This window comes from Vespa crabro, chromosome 3, assembly GCF_910589235.1.
Source record: "Vespa crabro chromosome 3, iyVesCrab1.2, whole genome shotgun sequence".
In the NCBI taxonomy this organism is placed as follows: domain Eukaryota; kingdom Metazoa; phylum Arthropoda; class Insecta; order Hymenoptera; family Vespidae; genus Vespa; species Vespa crabro.
The window spans coordinates 366,809-386,120 of NC_060957.1; the positions used below are offsets into that span (position 1 = coordinate 366,809).

The 19,312-nt window shown below is 35.2% G+C and overlaps 1 protein-coding gene across 2 annotated transcripts in view; it reads left to right on the forward strand.

Moving 5' to 3' along the window:
- The window catches only part of LOC124423131 (meiotic recombination protein SPO11), a 43,015-nt gene that overhangs the window by 16,442 nt on the left and 7,261 nt on the right, over positions 1–19,312 (forward strand). The window contains exon 1 of one of the 2 annotated variants that reach the window (XM_046960563.1): positions 206–251. The exons of the other annotated variant lie outside the window; for it this stretch is intronic. The gene's annotated coding sequence lies outside the window, so the exon portion shown is untranslated. Of the gene's footprint in view, positions 1–205; positions 252–19,312 lie in introns of those variants that run through there. 2 annotated transcript variants of the gene reach the window in all.

Consider the following 19,312-nt stretch of genomic DNA (forward strand, 5'->3'; position numbering starts at 1 on the left):
ATGGGAAATTTATCTAAAGATTTTCTTATTGGGATTTTTTTTTGTATCCAATTAATTTTTCAATCGGTCGTAAAAAATATTATAGAACATTTCTAATTATTAATTATTTTCAAATTATTCCCGAAAATATTGTTCCAGGATATTCTCGTGTTTCGAAAGCATCAAAGGTGCAACGAGAGAACCCTATCGTTTGGCGATGAATTAAAGATAATATAAAGGGGGCTTGTCAAACGGCAATCATCCCCTATTATGTAAGTCTACCCTCTTGCACTATACCTTCGCGGTTCCTGACTCGTGTGAACTTTGCGGAAAAGATAGGAAGATAGTGGAGGCTTCTGATCGTCAGGAAATGGAAGTAAATTGATCGGTCGCTTCATGCCTTATTGGCTCGTCAATCTGCCCACATCGAGCATACAATTAAAGCCTTCATTCTCCTCTACGATCGAATTTTCTCAAACTCCCACGATTCTCTCAATGGATTCATGAATTTTCATCCGTCCGATTTAAGTTTGTTTTCATTGAAATAAGTATTGTTCATCATTGTCCATCAAAGGTTTCATTTAATATCGATTTGATTTTACTTCAATATTCGTTAAAGCGTAAACCATGAAGGAAATCAAAAGATATCGTTGCATTTCGTTTATTAAAAAAGTCCGAGCAGGTCTCGAAAAGAGCTTCGAGATCGTCGAGATAAGATGGTTGCGGAAAAACGGCTCGTCGCGGGGTGCATCAACCCCCGCGTGTTCCCTTATCACGGTATCGGCGTTTAACGACACGATGCATGACGGAGAATGGACCACCTGGCGTTAGAGACCACGTGTCGAACCTGGTGGTCACGTGTCCACCATGCCGTACATTCTCTCGAAAAGTACAGCCTTTCCACCTTTCTTATGTTCTACGAATGGACTTGAAAAATGTCCCTTTGTTTTTTGCCCTTTAAAAATTATTTTCGTTCGTTCGAAAAGAATTTTCTTTTGATAATGATTGAAATAATCATCGAGGAGTTCGAATTATTGAAAATAATTTTGCTGCTTCTAATCTTTATTACATAGGATAATTAGATATATGTATAAGAATTATAGCGTCTTTTATTACGTATGAATAAATTTTCGAGCATCCAAATAAACCAATATTTTTCCCATGGATATACATAAGCGTTTCGTAGGACGAAGGGGCACTTCACTGACAGCACATGGGGGTACGGGTGCGTCTCGTACATACCCCATGCTGCGTGGACCAATACGCTACCAGTTCTACTATAGCCCCATAAACATCCCGTGCTCGCCTTCCTTGGACCTTGTCGAGTGCGTTCGTGTGAATAAGTCTCTCGAGTATTTTGCAAATCGAATCGTTACTACCTTAAAAGATCGTTAACAGTCGTAAGCTAAGAGAGACTATACGCGCGTTATGTGAATGCTGCTGAGTCCTATCTACTCCCGATAGAAATGATTTATAAACTGTAGCAAATTTTTTTTTTCTTCTTATTTTTCTAATAAATCAAAATTATTTGTTTAATTAACGGATACTCTTAACTCATAGATTAGACGTAGTCGTATTTGTCTAGCGATTAACTATAAAAGGGCTTTGTGTGAATAATATTGGATATTACAATAGATAAGTGGATCGAATGTGATCGATTGATCAACAAGAATGGACAGAAACATTGACTGGTAGAATCCGACGACAGTAAGAACTCTTCTCTATTCGTGACCTTCGATACGAATGCCAGTGGTACAAATGAACGGAATTAAGGGGCTTTTAGAGTCGTAGACAGACTCATAGAGCCTAAGCATACACACATAAGCAACGTACACCAGGGGTAGATAACTCCCGAGGGATTTACGAGGGGTTGAGGAGAAGAGAGAAAAAGAGAGACGAACATGACGACGACGACGACGACGACGAAGAGGAAACGCTTTTCGAGGGGTGTGCTCTTTGATTGGTGTGGGAAGATTCACCGTCAGTTAAGCCCTTACACTGACTGCTCCTGCTAGGGAATTTCTATGTCTTTCACCCACGTATCTTAACAAAGAATTAAACTTTTCTTCAATTTATTCTAATTATTATTTTATCCTTACGTTCCTATTATCAAATATTCCCGTGAAATGTTTTCTCATAACTCATCGTTCATTATAAACGTCATATCCTTCTTTTTAACTTTCTCTCTTTATAAAGTATAATGATTTGAAAGTCTTTTTTTTTCTAGCTTCTATTGTAATTAAATAATTAAAGATAGTTTTTGTCGGATTGTTTTATCTATAGGAGGTGTCACCAGCACATTTCCTTCTTGTTGTAAGTCACGGCATCGGCCAGTGACTCCATTGTTTCGATTGTCGTTGAGTAAAGCCACAAAGCGCTACCTAAGCGTTACCTACGTTAGCATAAGTAGAAGCACATAAGTTGTACAAATACGTATATACATAAATGTACATACACATGTGGAAATTGCAGAGAGTTTGGACGGTCTGGGTCGAGCGTGGTTTAAGATATTTATCTAACATAAGCATTTGAGTATGTTCCTGGACTTACACAACTGTGTATATCTCTATGTAGAAAATATGATCCACCTAAGTTCCCCACCTAGGGATGCGATGGAGACTAATTGAACCAGTTAAAAGGACCATCACCCTATCCAAGCCGAAAGTCAGGGCCGTAAAGTGGCGTGGCGGATACCCCCCGTCCTCACTCTTTAATTCATTTATTACTCTTATTATGAGTCGGCCAAGCCGACATCGGGATAAGAATTTCATCCAATACACATACCGTTAGTTTTTACTCAATTTTCTTAACTCTCCTTTTATATTTATAATGATATTATCTTCATATTCAGTTTTTTTATTATTATCAAAACGTGATCGAATTTAAAGGAAAAATTGTTCAAACTAATTGGTAAGTATGGATTTCACATAGTATACTAACATGATATCCTGAAACTAAGACAAATTTCAATTACTATTAGAGAAGATAAATTTCATTTTGAAGGATGACTTGTGTTTTCTTAAGGGATGACTTGTCATCGGGATATGACTTTAGTTCTTCCCTCCGAATGGTAACGCTCAATTTGCTTCTACTTTTCAAAGCAACATATCACAAATTTCGGATCGAACGTTTATTTAAAATGCACAATATAAAATACGATGATGGTTAAAGTGATGCGTACGCGTGGCACAGGAGTCGTGGAATTTCGACGACCATATGTCAGTGAATCTACCCCCCGTGAACACCGGCTCGTAGTTTCTTTATAACCCATGAAGAATTTATTCGCTGTCGGTGTTAATTTGTTTAACCGCCGTAACGTACAATAGTTTTATCATGTAAGCATTTCTGTTCTTTTGTAATAGCCGTCTTCCTCCAAACCCTCCCTCCCTCTCTCTCTCTCTCTCTCTCTCTCTCTCTCTCTCTTTTTCACTTTCTTTTTCGTCGAGTATTTTAAGATAGATGGAGGTAACATTAAATGTCTACCACTTCCTGCCAAACCTTAAAATTGGTACTCACGAGTTTACTCAAGACAAACAATGTAAGCGAATGCTCCATTCTCCGCCATTGTCTTACCCTTTCCTAACGATCTTGTCTCGAGTGCCTCGAGGATCCTTCAGAGCTTACAAGGATATAATCTTACTTCCTATTATTTTACCTTTCTTTTCACGCGTCTACAAGACCACTTCTCTTTTCGTTGCTCTGCGCGCAAGTATTTGAAATCCTACAAGGAGCATTAGTAAGTAAATACTTACATACCTATTTACTTTTTCACTTACTTACTTATACATTTACTCGTAATCGCATCTTTATGAAGAAATATATATCGGACATTTGTTTCGTGCATTGATTAGACCGACACGAACAATTTCTATACAGCCATGTTCTCAAATATTTCCAAGAATTTCTTTGAACAGTTCCTGGCTCCTCTTAGAAATATCTTTTCTAATAGCCCGGCGGCACGTAACAAGATCAAATCGAGTTAGCTCGAGTTTCGTGTACATATTCATTTAATCCGACGTTCTAATAATTAATCGAGCAGAAAGAGAAGGCGCATTAAGAGGTGAATCATAGGTTAACGCGGTTGGATCGTTTGCCCTCTTCGTCTTCGTTTCTTTTTCTCTCTTTCTCTCGTTCCATTCTTGTCTCCATCGTTCTATTTTCTTTCACTTCTCTCGTCTCTCTGTTCCGTGTTAATTACAGTTGCGATCAAAAAAAGAGAGAACGGGAGAATTAATATGAGGAAGGGTAGATTTCGTCTCGATATATATTCTCGCCGTACCTCATACTCCGACGCAATTTCTGGAAATAATGATCATATAATTGCTCCTCTTTTTACCTTCCCGTATTTGACCATCGTGCGTCCGAATAAAACGTTTTCACACTGTCGACGAAAAAATTGTTAATCTCCCTTATCGATCATAGGAATTTCGATCGTCCTTTTTTCTTCGATATTAACAATTCATGATTATTCATATTAGTTACCATTTTGTCCAGTATTTCTGGTAATAAAAATTGCCACGTTATTGCACACGCTATTAGATCAAATTCTTTAGGTAGAAACACATCGTATATAAGCTTTTTTTAACCGAGTTAAGAGATCCTCGATTAGTATAAGCAGATCTGATAGAAAGAGCAATTTTATGACCATATTGCGCAGGTATGTACGCCTCCCCCGCATCTGTCGTAAATGCCAAACTAATTTATGCCATATTAAACGCTCAACACCCTCTTTCTCTTCGAAAGTGTGCGTATATATCGACGTGAAACGATTATCAGACTTTCTCTCTCTCTCTCTTTCTCTCTCACTCGACCAACAAAATTAGCGACAGGGGGGACGAAAACAGTAAACGGCATCAGTTGTACGAGGCCAATAATCGGTGCAATTACCTATGGAAATTCCTGATTCATCCGATCTTTTTTTTGGATAATGTTCTCGTTTTTTCACAATAACCTTTGACGTTTCTAATATCTAAAGCATACGCGTTTTTTTTTATTCTTTTCGCTTTATTGATTATTCCTACGATTTATAATTTTTTTCGTTTGTTCGATCTTAACAATGTCATGAGAAAGTTACTCGTGTTATTTAAAATTTCAAATACCTTTTTATAGATCGTATAGCTCTGAATTTTTGACTAAATATATTAAATTTATATATGAAATATATTAATAATTCAAAAAAAAAAAAAAAAAGAATAGTTTTCTTGTAGCAACGATAAAAAATATAGAATAAATTTTGTAGAAAATTTTTATTCGGTCCTTTAATGAAAACCGAATTTAGTAGATTTAATTATTAAATCATCTTTATATTGTAAAAATTGACGATTTTAGACCTTTTTGGAGGAACGTATGTCATTCTTGGATTAGTCGATTCCGATGATATTTAATAAGGCAATTAGATCTAAAAAAAATGCTTATATTCGTTCGTTGAAAAAACTTTCGATACAAAATGAGAAAGAACTTTATCATATATTTCGCATTGATGTAAAAACTTTTTCTTTTTCTTAATTTTTCACTTACTTTATATAGCAGATTAATTTCTCCATAAAACTAAAAAATTTGAAGCATTCCTATACAATCTATTAAAAGGTATTCATTTCATACAAATAATAGATACTTTTTATATACACTGTATAATTCTATTTGAATGTCTACAATCCGTATTTCACAAAATATGATTTTTACAAAATATTTCGTCATTATCGAGCAAGTAAATCTTTTAATTCTTTTTTTCATTTATTAATTATATCTAAGATTAAATATATTTTTCTTGTTAGATATTCAAGATCCTATAAGTTCTATAAAAATTTTTATAGTCCATATATCATGGAAACAAATTTTTGCGAAGTGGTCCAGTATTATCGAGAAAATCGTTTCACAATGCATCAATAGAAAGATGATCGTCTCGCGTGGTTTGTAAAGAAGCATTTCTCTCTTTCTTTCTCTTTCTCCTCCTTTCCATTCTCTCTTTTTCTCTCTCCTTATTTTTTCCCCACCCTCGTTTTCCTCTTACACCCCTTCCTTTAATTCCTTTGTGTAAAGACATGTCTGTCGGGATGCTACGCCACGGTTGGGGGTTTTGAGTTACCGTCGCTGTGTGTGGCGCCTCAGGTGTCTTTGATCCCTTTCATAGGCAAATATGCGGATTCATAGCTTTCACGGTACGGCTTACTTCGCGCCATACCGCTACGTATCAGAGCTAAAATGATAAAATAAAAATCTTCACGACGACTATTTATCTCGATTTTGATTTTCTATAGCTTGGTAAATGCACTTGGTAGATAATACGTTATTTCTAGTTAGGAAGATTTATTATTTCAATAATATTCGACTCGATATTCACGTTTAGATATTATTTTACGAATATTGTGTAATTATTATTTCGATTAGAGATTTATTTATTTTCTTATTATTATAATTTTTTTTTTTTTTTTTTTTTTTTTTATAACGAGAATACAAATCAAATATAATAATTCAACGGGAATATGGTACATAAATATATATATACGTATATATTTATAGTCGTACGATACATTTGTGCCATTATCAAAGGCATGCAGAAATGTTTTTCATTGAAAATTACCGAATGAATTATCAGTAGCAAGGAGAAGAGTAGCCATGGATTGTTCGTGCACAGGCGACTGCCACTTTACTCGAGCAGGTGAAGCACAATGCGAAATAGATAATGCTTGAAACAAATACACGATGATTGTAACATACGGGCTGATTATCTACCATGGACTTTCCATATTGGCTTTTACCGTTCGCGTTTCCTGTCTCTTGTTATAATTTATTGGCACATCGATGAAACAACATAGAATCATCAACCATTCCTATACTTTATCGTTTGTCGTTTTTCAAGAGGATGTGAAAGAATTAAATCCGTGCTCTATATCATTCAAAAAATCATTGACAAGTATCCTTCATAACATGACAATCATCAATTATCTTTTTAAAATTTTATTCTATTCTCTTTTATTTTTGATCTTTGTTAATATTTAAAGACTTATCAATTATAACGATCGGTGTTTCTAGATGACGGATAAATGACTGACTCTTTGTGGATGAGTAATCGTTTCATGGAACGATTAACTCCGTCTGGTACGCATTTATAGCGTCATCAAAGCACCATTTACAATCCTGAATAGTGGTATGGGTCAAGAATAGTGGACGTTTCGATGTCTTCTGACGCTGATACACCACCCTCCTTGATTAACACCATCGTCGAAACTCTTCGGAACATTTTATGAATTTAACTTTTACCTAGTTACTTACTTACTTGCATTTTGAGGAGAACGAACAATATGCTAGGAAAAGCATTTGCCATGCTAACGTAGAATCATTCCGTATTAGCCATGGTTGAGTTTGATCATGACGATATGGGGTTGTACCTTCGATACATATGGGATTAAAATAACCTGATGTCGTAAAAATGATTTTCCTCGCGCCGACATGCTCAATTTATAAATCGATTCAAGAGAGCTCTTGACGTTTATTTTTAACTTTCAATCTTTTTTCTTTCTTTTTTTTTTTTTTATGTTCGACGATAGTTCGACAAATTGCATATTATTACGGATTTGTAAGGAAACAATAATAGAAAAATTATTAACTAAAAATCATTTTCGAATGTTCGAATAATATTATTTGTATTGTACAAATTGAAATATCTCGAATGATAGTAAAAATTGTATGGATGTATGAATTACGCCAGTTTTTAATTGACGAAAGTTTATAATTGAGCATTTATAGCAAACGATGCCGGTAGATGCTTATTAAAATAATGAAAATAGAGATAAGAGACTTTTGTAGCTTCATAGATACGGCAGATGCAGTTACAAGTATTTGCACGATCAACACCTGTCCGCACACGTTATAGTCAATTACAGATAGATATGGACGTTGGTAAAAATATAATTATTTATATTTATGCAAATTAAATAATAAATAAATTTTATTCACGAGAGTTAATAAATAACAATTCTTCACAATTGGATTCTTTACAAACTGACTTAGAGACAAGCATCGAAACGATCCGATTTGAATAATCGATTTTCAATTGCAACATCAGACGGCCTTATTTTTTTACGAGTTCGACGTAGACCTTGTATTTGGAAAAAAAGAAAGAAATATAAGCCAAATCTATCTTACAAACCTTGTGTGAAAAATCTTTTTACGAGATGCTTTTCTAACGAACTGTTGAAGACATTCCAGAAGAGTGATCAGAAAATGGAATCGATTTTACATCATGTTTTTATCAAAAGATCATCGAGGGATCGGATTGGTGTAGTTGGAGGGCTAAAGGGATGCTCGTTCGTAGAAAGAGTCGCGCACGGTTACAGACAAGAGAGAAAAGAGAAAACTCAGCTAGTCCCTTTTAATGCGCGTATTTGGCGTTGGTATTGAATTTCGCACAATAAAGCGCTTTGTGGGATATCCGCTTACCCGGGGCACGTCGTACGCGTGCCAAAATGAAAAAACCGCAAAACGGCACCACGGACTCTTTTGTACGGCACTGCGTAGCCCGGTGGTGGTCGTCCCTCTCTCTCTCTCTCTCTCTCTCTCTCTGCAGTTAGACCGACGGAGTTTGCTTCTCATTGTACTTACTTGGGTACTACTTGAAAGGAGAGAAACACAAGAGATAAAATGACAGGAATGGCGATTAAAATATAAATTATATTTTGAACATATCTTCGCTTTATATATAATGTTTTCCTTTTTTTTTTTTTTTTATTTTGTTGCGCGATAAAAAATAATGATAACGATTTTTCATTTTCTTTTCTTATTAAAATCATAAACAGTGTATGTGTATTCAATCGAAGAACAGCAGTCTGTCAGTGAACGCATCTGCCACTGGAAACTGAAATGAGTTAACCTCGAGACGAAAGAGAGAAGGGGAAGAAGAAAAAGAAAAAGAAGAAAAAAGATAGTCGTTAAGGGTTGGAAACTTGAGCCATAGATCACCGATAACGTCACTTCTTGGAAGAAAACATAGGAGAAAGCAGAATCTCGACACGTTTCCAGCTCCCTTGTTATCCTCTTTCCGTCTCTTTCTCTCTCTCTCTCTCTCTCTCTCTTTCTCTCTTGTTATCTTTTGCACTGTCTTCGAGAAAAAAAAAAAAAATCGCCACTTCGTGATAAAACTTAGCGAGAGATCTTACGATATCATAATTCGAACTTATCGACATAAACCCTTTACTCTTTGAATGATCGTGTTCAGTTTTATGATCGTGGCAAACCACAAGCCATCTCCGACTCCGGCTTTTACAGCTGTCTCTTCCGTAACACCTCTCTTTCCTTTCGTTTAAAAAAGACAAAAGGGATTGCGAAGCTTTCGCGAAATATTTCCTTTGTATCGAAGACTCTTTTAACTTCTCATTTTTATTTTAGCATCGTCCTTCTTTCGCGTTCGCACAGGATCTGTTGTTTGTTGGGTGATATTTTTATCGGCTCGCGACGGTACCGGTGACACCATAGGCAGGTGTTAGGCCCAGTGTGGTTGCCTCTTTCGCTTTAGAGCGTCTGCCAGTGTTATTGCCGTTTCTACGGCAGTCCTAAGTACTTAACATCCTTGTCGTTCGTCTCTTCCATTCTCTTTCCTCTTTCCTATTGTGATGTAGTAACTATATGCCAAGCGAGCAAGCAAGCAAGCTAGCAAGCGAGCGAATAAGCGCGCACGACACGCTCGTGTCGCTCCGTGTTTCTGTATTTGAAACACGTCGGGATAGGGCCTCGATATGCGGGCTCATTACCGGCACGAGCCAAAGCTCTCCTCGCGCCTACTATCGTACGTACGCAACCGGCTAGGTTGACGTTAGCAATACGAAACGAATTATCGAGGAAATCCTTGTCTTTCTAACGTAGCCCACGATTGTCCCACGTTCGGAATTAACATTTCGTCGATTAGAATATATTATTATTTCTGTAAACTAGGTCGATTGGGCCCAGGGAAAATCTACGTTGGTATATCCCTCGTCTTTTTCTCACATTTTTAATTAACTCTTGAGAAATTTTTTATTCTTATCGTTAGACTTTTTGATATTTTGTGTGGTACAGGATGAATCTTTATGACACTCATTATCATTTTTTTACATAAGTAATTGGAAAAGGATCATTAGTTATTCTCAACCGTCTGTAGATAGGATCATGTTCTTCGATGCGTTTATGTGCATCATTAAATAATCTGATATTTTGCTGAAATTCAAAATTCTCTGGTAGGTCGTCATTATGATAAATCATGGACGATGATCGGCAGGTATTGGTGTAAATGATAAAGAGGGATCGATCGACCGTGAAAAAGTACGAGCATAAAATGGCATGATCGTTCGAAGAAACTTATGTGAAACGATTAACGCCTTCTCTCGATTCTTATTACAACGTGAAAGTTATTAAAATCTTCGAAGATATTCCTCTGTCTTTGTCTCTGTCTGTCTCTCTCTCTCTCTCTCCCTCTCTACTAGCTTTATAAATTTTCTACGGAATAAAAGTGTAAAAACGAAATTTTATCTTCCTTGCTCGTAATTACAATAAAATATAATTATACCTACGAAGAAAAAAGGCCGATCACATGAAAATATATTTAAACTTTAATAATTAAACTTTAATAATATCTCGCGACAAGTCGATAAAAAGGATCCCTTCTTTATGTACTTATCTATTTATATTAAATTTTTTATTTATTTAGTAATTAATAAGGATTGTTATAATATTATGAAAAATTATTACGATGATAAAATTAAAAAGAAAAGAAACTAAAGTAGTAAAGTAGCGAAAGTAGCGATGAAAAATGGTATGTGAAGTTAGATGTGGGTTAGTGATCTCAAGGACGTTTTCTTCGAACTTGACTTCATCGATCCTTTTATTTCTACCTTCTCTTTTTTCTCATCTTTATTGCTCTTCTTTTTCGTACGAAGAAAATCTTGCCTTAACGTATCCAGAACGTGTTGCTCTGGTTACCTTCATTTCTTTTTCTTTTCTTATTTTTATTTTTCTACTTCTTTTTCTTATTTCCATCTCTACTTCTTCTCCTTCTTCTTCTTCTTTCGTGGCACGCCGGCATGCGTGAGTTAGTAGTGAGTCGCGTGCCAGGACCCCCTTCTTTCTTCGCTCTTCTCTCTTTCTCTCTCTTTCCTTCCCTTCACCCTTTCTTTTTCGTCAGCTCTTTTTTCAGTACCCCGTAACCATTAATAAAACCGATGCTTTAAGAAAAAAAGTTTCACATTATGCCATCGACATGAAATTTTTGCTAAATGCATCCATTTATGTCCTATTAACGCGTCGTTCAGTTCGAAAATGCATCGCGTGTCGAGGATTGATTTTTTGACTCTTTCCGATCGTTCGCTCCCTTCTTTTCCTATTTCTTTTTTCCTCTTTACCTTTTATTAAACTTTTCTTTCTTTCTTCTTTTTTTTTTTTTTTTTTTTTTTTTTTTTTACTATCACCACATAGTAAAAGTGAATTTTTAATTAAACGCAACGATATTTTTTCAGTGTTTCTTTCGAAATCGATTTGAACGATCATCGTACCGATTGTTCCCTATGAAACGAGAGACGAAAAGACGAGGAGCAACTATCTGATCGAGTCTAACCCTGGGTGGTAAACGCAAGGGTGTTCTCGTAAGATCGCAACCCCTTAAGATATAAATAATGCGTAATCACGAGTGTCATCTATTCACCTATTCAACATCTGCTTTTGCGAGATCGAACGAATTTCGAGAAAAGGATTGTATTGTTTGAATATTATTTTTCTTTTTCTTTTTTTTTTTTTTTTTTGAATACGTGAGAGTTAATTGTATCTTTAAAATAATATATTGAGAAGAAAATTATCTACGAGTAAATTCAAAGCGACGTAATTTCGAATTTTCATGTACGGATAAAAGCGTTTACGGAAAGTAGAACTGATGAGGCAATAAGAGAACACAAAACTTAACCACTCCTTGAAAATACGACGAGACGAGAGGAAATACTTTAAGGGAATTTTTTCGAACGTTAGAAAATGTTGACGAGGTGTTGCTTAAAAAAGAAAAAAAAAAAAAAAAAAGAAATGATTTCCTAAACAAGGATTCTTTTTCGAATGGACGAACATGTCCATCGGTTGTCAATCATTTTTCTTTTGAATGACTTTTTTAAATGATTTCGCGACTATCCTCGAGTGAATTTCAAATGATAATCGAAGTTTTTATTTCTCTTCGAGAAAGATATAAAAATAGATAGTCGAATCGTTAGATAGGAAGATTCGAACTTTTAATATTTTCTTTCTATTGACGGACAATCTCGATTGTCAGTGACAACCTGTCCTATTCATAAGAAAAATATTTTCTTATTCTACTATTTGAGAAAGGTATATATAGAAATGAAAAGTCTCGAGACTCCCGCAGATCACGAATAATTGATCCCAGTTCTGACAGTTTTGTACACACGACCACCGAAGGATTTTTACGCGATACGAAAATAGGGAGCTCTAGAAAGAAGGGAAGAGAAACGAGGAGCGAAAAGGACGAGAATGAAAAAGGAAGAGAGAAAAAGGAGCAGAAAAATAAGAGTAAGAGAGAGAGAGAGAGAGAGAGAGAGAGAGAGAGAGCGAGAGAGAGATAATAGTATACGGCCCACGTGGGGATTCAGGAGGATGGATATATCGAAAGGAAGATCGGACACGTTGAGATTACGATAAATCAAACTGTGCAAGGTGAATTCTGAAGTCGTAGACTTCTTTTAAAAGAAGAAAAAAAAAAGAGAGAGAAGAGAGAGCAGTAAACGTCAAGGGATAGAAAAGGCACTCTATGTTATGACTTAGAATGATAATTTGTCCGCCCATTCCAACAGTTTGCAAGCTTTAAACGAGAGGATCTTTTTTTCCTACACATGGTCTCCACCCCGGGATACTTTCTCTTACCATTCTTACGGTAACATAGAGCAGAATGGCATTTAGATCTCTTCGTCTAATTCATTTCTTGAATCTTTCCTTTTGGATAAACGTGAAAACAGGTGCAAGGAACTTTGCGATTTATAATCTTTAAAAATTATTATTATTACTCGTTGATACTTTCAATGTCTATTGTACATGAAAATGTTCAAATTACTATCTTCTTTCTCGAGTTTATCTCTCGAATTTAATTTAGAAAGCGTCTTAATTTAAATTAAAGTGAGAACTGAACGAACATATGCCTGTAAGATAGTTTTTATGTTTAAAACAAAACCAGTGAAGTAGTATGAATATGATCTCGTATTATGTTAAAACGAGAACTATCATATAAATAAGATTTATCATATATCCTTTATAATTATAATTGAATAAATTAGATCAGCTTGGTGAAGTATAAAAAAAAAATTGTGTTAAAGAATATGTAAGTAACCTTCGTTTCGCGATAGCTTTAGCTTTCGTCAAATAAAAGATAAACGTTGCCTTTGGCCGTTTCTTCAACGTGATTATCGAGTAGGGAACGCCAGGTGAATCCTGGTTGCAATGAAAAAATCCTTACAGACTGTGTGCGCTTGTGCGCATGTAGACGGTAAAGAGCCATGGTACGAGCTCTCGCTACCTACCTTCTTTTCTCTCTTTTTGCGGACGTTTGTAATATCGTGACTAGAAAAATGTCGCAGCTGCACGGAACATTCTGGAAGGGTAGCAAAATGAATAGATAGGCGGCAATGTTAAAGGCTAAGAATATATTAGTTGATTTCATGAATGATTTCATTATAATCTTTGAATTGTAAATTATATCGATGATTATTTGATCGTTATTATTATTATTATTATTATTGTTACTGTTATTATTGGAATAATTTTTGGTGTAATTTACTTTTATATCTAAACGTAGCACGCTTATTCGTCAATGTAATAAATCATATAGAACTGTTAGAATAAAATATCGGAATGTTGGAAGAACGAGAAACGAAAGGAAATAAATGCATCTCGCAAGTAAAAGAGATCTTATATGTGATCTCTTATCTTGATCTTACATATCGTGACAGATTAACGTGGGATCGGCCGTTCTCAGAGGTAAGAAATCAGAAGAAGTTAAAGGATCCTTTTGTAAATCGCGTGATCGATCGCTAATATGGGCCTCTCTTCTATCCTCAGTACAGAAGCGAGGGTGGCTAGAATGATTCTTCTCATTGTCATTGTGCGTTTCCATTCCTTTCGACGCGTACGTCTTTCACGCGATGAGTAAAGAGACGAAAAAAGAGAAGGAATCTCGAAGGATGATGTCCTTGTTTCTGTAGTTCTCAATCGCAGATTCCCAGGCGATTATATCTGTACGACGAGTAAGAGACGCGGACACGAACCATGAATCTATTGTCCTCTATACTTTACCCTATATCTCATATTTGTGTGCGTTTATAAAAAAAGGAGGGAGAGGGAGAGAGAGAGAGAGAGAGAGAGAGAGAGAGAGGAAGAGTGGAAAAGGGGAGTTTAGTTTGAAAGATTTGCGATAAAGAAGAGAGAGAAGTCAATGGGGACCATACACACACCGAGCTCAAGTTGAATGAAGATCTCAAACTTGGTGTTAGAGAAGTTAAGAGCGGAGAAAAGAGAGAGATAGAAAGAGAGAGAGAGAGAGAGAGAGAGAGAGAGAGAGAGAGGGGCGAACGGAAGGGCGACGGCCCTTTTCTGATAAGTGGGCCTGTTCGACCGCACTACCGAAACCGGCTACAAAACGTTTTATTTACGTGGTTTTCGAGAGGGGTCCTCTTTCTTTTTTTTTTCTTTCTTGCTCGATTCAGAATCAGACCTTCTAACCTTCTCTCAAATCTACCTTTGCCTGGTCTCTTTTTTTCTTTCTTCTTCTTTTTCTTTTTCTTCTCCTTCTTCGATGCCCTCTTCTTCTTTGTCATTTTCTTTTTTTTTTCTTTCTTCTTCTTTTAATACCAAGAGTAATAGCAAGGTGCTATTTAACCCAAGACTTTACCTGAATTTACCTGAAACCTGGGACAATGACTTTTGCGACAAGTGTTACTATTCGATTTATCGAAGTCCAAAACTCGAATGATCTTTCGGACTATTGGTAGTTACACTTTGTCGAGAGGTCAATGATCTTATCGAACAAATAACACGATAATTTTGCATCTTTAATGACTTCAATATATTACAAATCGAAGATCGTAAAATTAATATTTGGTATAATTATATTAAATATATATATATATTAATAAATAAATATATATATATAGAGAGAGAGAGAGGGAGAGAGAAAGGGAGAGAGAAATTTATCGATATTTTATTAATCTTGTCGGCAACATGTTCTGCAAATTAATGTGATAATTAAATCGAATACAATCGTAAAGTTGTTAACCTTTAAAGACTAAAATATATCTTTAAGAGATTTCTAAACTATACTATACAGAATGAGTATTAAAAGATTGATTATATATTGTCGAGATTGTTTGTTTCTTAATTGAACTTAAATTCTGGTTTATTCATGTAGATATCGATAAACAATAGTTCGTTTAACAGCATCATAATGATCAGTTTTTGAAAAAGATCCTCTCGTATGGGATTTCTTCTTTTTGTCCTTTTTTTTCTTTCCTTCTTTCTTTTTTTTTTCTTTTTCTTTTTTTTTTGTGAATTAAACGCTTGGGATCAGACGGCGCCTATGCAAGTTCTGTCACGCTCGTTCCCGTTCCGTGTACAATTGTAATTGACGATAATTGGCTAACCGCATGTTTGCGGACCGATATTACGAGGTGCTCGAATAGTCGACTAAAAGGATGCCGCATTTAAGCTACATATACTCGATTCGAAATACTTGTGTATCGTTACAACTACTTACTAATCATTTCGATGAAATCGACTTACATACACCAATAATATATACGCATATATCAATAATATGTATACCAATAATATGTATACCAATAATATGTATACCAATCAATTTCACGTCAAAAGAAGAAGGTTGATCTTCCATCTATTTAAAATTATCCTACTTATATACAAAAAATAATGATTGCGTGGCTTAAATTTGTATATGTTAAAGCACATGCATTTCTGCAGGCATATAAGATCAGGTAAGAAATTATTTAGGATGCTCAGAGAAATATGATTTTCTCTTTCTCTCTCTCTCTCTCTCTCTCTCTCTCTCTCTATCTCTCTTTCTTTTTCTTCATTATCTTAATAACAATGATGCATAATAAAAAAGAAATATGCTTACAAGGACTCAGAGTGAAGTGTAGGTCTTTGAAATTGTAATCGGCTTGAGTCATTACTTTTATATATTTTTAAAGATAACTATACTTACTTTTGAGATGTATTGTCACACTTTTAATATTCCTAAGATCATGATGTATCCTATATAATAAAAAATTTGTGAAAAATGAATCTTTTACTACAGACATGAAATTGATTGGTATGTTATTATTGGGTATCGATGTAACTTCAAATTATATCTACGTATGTAGAGTGATCGACAGAAGTATTCAGTAGAGAATACTTTTAGTACGGCATAATAAGAAAATTTGTACAATAAGAAAATTACAAAAGAGATAATGATAACTTATAAATGAATAACTTTATATATACATAAATAAAGTTTATATTCTATAAATTATTAATTAATTTTAATAGTAATTCAGAAATTTGTAATTTTTACGGCGGACAAAAATATTCGTACATTAACAGATTTCGGTATATCATAAACGAGTGATATATATATAACAGTTTAAAGTTTCAATTCGTAAATATTAGACTCAAAGATAGTGAAATCATTTTATCAGAAAGAAAAATCATTGTAAATTTTCTGGAGAAATCGAAAAAAATTGTGCAAAAAAGTCGATCGACATTTTTTTAATAGATCGATCGAAGATATTTAATTATCAAAAGAAAATTAGTTCGGTTTCTCCGCAATTTTGGTTGGAATTAAATGATCGAGTTTTGATTGCGATTAATAGCGCGAACATTGTTAGAGTATGTGTGCGTTAAAGAAATAAGATTGCGTTCATGTTTATAAATGGACATTTTACGCCCGTTTAAAGACCACGCCGAGTTTTTAAAATACTCATTCCGTGTTTGTAATCGAGAGTATCGTTCTTACATGATTATTTTCTTTTTCTTTTCTTTCACATTCGCCTCGCGAATGAGAGAGATCAGAGAAAGAAAGAAATACAGAGTTATACGGAATACATACGCACGATAATGATCTTCGCCGTGACCAAGGACGCCGAGGAGACCCCCGATCGATAATTTATTATCCGATCGTTACAACGGAAACCCGTCATTTTGGAGCGAAGCTATAGGTGAAATTCATCTCACGCGTTTTTATTTAACTACATGCTTATACAAAGGATATCCTTAATCATCCAACGCAAGAGAATACTTAATGAGAATACTTAATGAAGAATAGACGTTTGTTTGAATTGAATCGTCGATAAATCTAATCACGATTTTTTTATTAATTTAAAATCTGGTATACGATCACGTCCCAATTTTAAACAATTCTTTCAAATGCAAATTTAGTTTTATGAATTTTTTCGTTATAAAAAATTCGTCTACGTTCGAAATAAATTATACGTCGAATCGATGTAAATTGCAAATCGTTTTGGGAGACATTTATTCATCGTTCGTAATCGATGATCACAATTTGTTATAGGAACGAAGATCGATCGTTTAAAAAACGAAGATAAATATAAATGTCGTAAAGATTTTCATTCGTTCATTGTTAATCCTATGAGATACGTTGCACCCGGAAATTCTATTAAAATATTTCCACTGTGTATAAATCAAGGTCGCGTTACGGTTTGCAAAGAGAAATCTGAGGGTATCTGTTCTTAGCGATGACATCTCACAATGTTCTCATCATTCGTTCGAACGCTCGCTCTCATTACCGTTGCAAAGGCATCACGATAGGATGAACTGCACGAAAAATAAACGGCCTCCACCTTTCGACCCTCAGCAGGAAGCCACGTCATGGGCGTGTGCACGTTTAAAAGGATTTTCATTGTCAGTTGTTAAGGGGTTTCGATTTGCGAAAAATATCGTCAATCCAATACGAATATATACGATTGTTCAGAATTTCGAGCCTTTAACGTGGTTACGTGGAAAGTTGTGAACGTTATGCGATCTGACGTATTATGCGATTCGAAACGTGGTTGGCCATGCTTGACAATGCATTGGATTTTATCCGATATTCTCATAGATGGTTTTCCACGGTCTCCAAAAATTCGTTTCTAGTTGCCTACTATTGCGGAAAAGTAGAGAGAAGGAGCGTGCTCTACTACTTCGTCCAGGTGATGCCCATCCTTTCTGTTTTTGCCTCTGCATACGTCCATACGTTCTCTCTCTCTCTCTCCCTCTCTCCCTATCTGCCTTGCTCACACCCACGTTACCCTTCTCTCTTTTCTATCTAGTCTCTTCTTTTCTTTATCTCCTTCGTTTTCGATCTTTCTCTTTTACTTTCTCTCCTTTCATCCTGATCTCTTTTACGATCCAACATATGCTTGCGAAAGAAAGAAGACACTCAAAGTTATTAGATTTTATTGCAATAAAAAGATATAATATCTTTTACCTTTCACTATTTGCATCGGATAAAATTTTGGAAATCGATTGTTCATCGTTAACGTTAGTTAATTCGATCTTAAGACGATTTTCATTGAGAGAATACTCTTTCTTCGGTATAGATTCCAAGGGATCGAGGAAAGATAATGTTCGCTTTCATTATCGTAATGTTATTGGAGATCAATCGGTCAGAAGGTTTGAGCAGTTTATCAGAAAGCGTTCGGCTTCTTATCGAGCAACCAATGATCCTTAAGGGTCGAGCCAATGGCTATTCATCCCTCACCTTTAATACCCTCTTAAGCCTCGATAAAGACCGCCCCTTAAAGATCACACGGATTCTTTCTTTCCTCCTTTTGGCTCACCTAATTATTGGTACGGCAATTTGGTCGATCGAATTAATCTTGTTCCGTGCGATGTCGTTGTGATTCGATCTATAATGATTCAGATTGCTTTGTTTTTTATGATTGGAAATAAAATTGGATTAAACCGATAGGATTAATAAAAAAAGCGATAAACTATTATATATGCTGGATATGTATAATCGTAAAACGAACGAAATGTGATAGCATTGAGGAACAATGAGATAAAAATGGTTAAGAGATTTCGAGAAATATCCTTTCTTGAAGGACGCATCTGCTCGTCTCGAATCATGAAAAATTCTCTTTCGCACATTTGAAAAAAATACAGCAGCTGCAAGGAGCTTCGTCACGCGACATAAGACACGAACATTTATTATACGGCTGGTGATAGTTATTTTTTCTTTATGCTAACATACGTTTTGTAATTATTAACAATTAATATGTGCATTTTCTAAAGTAGTATAACTCTAAAATATAATTATAATTATGGA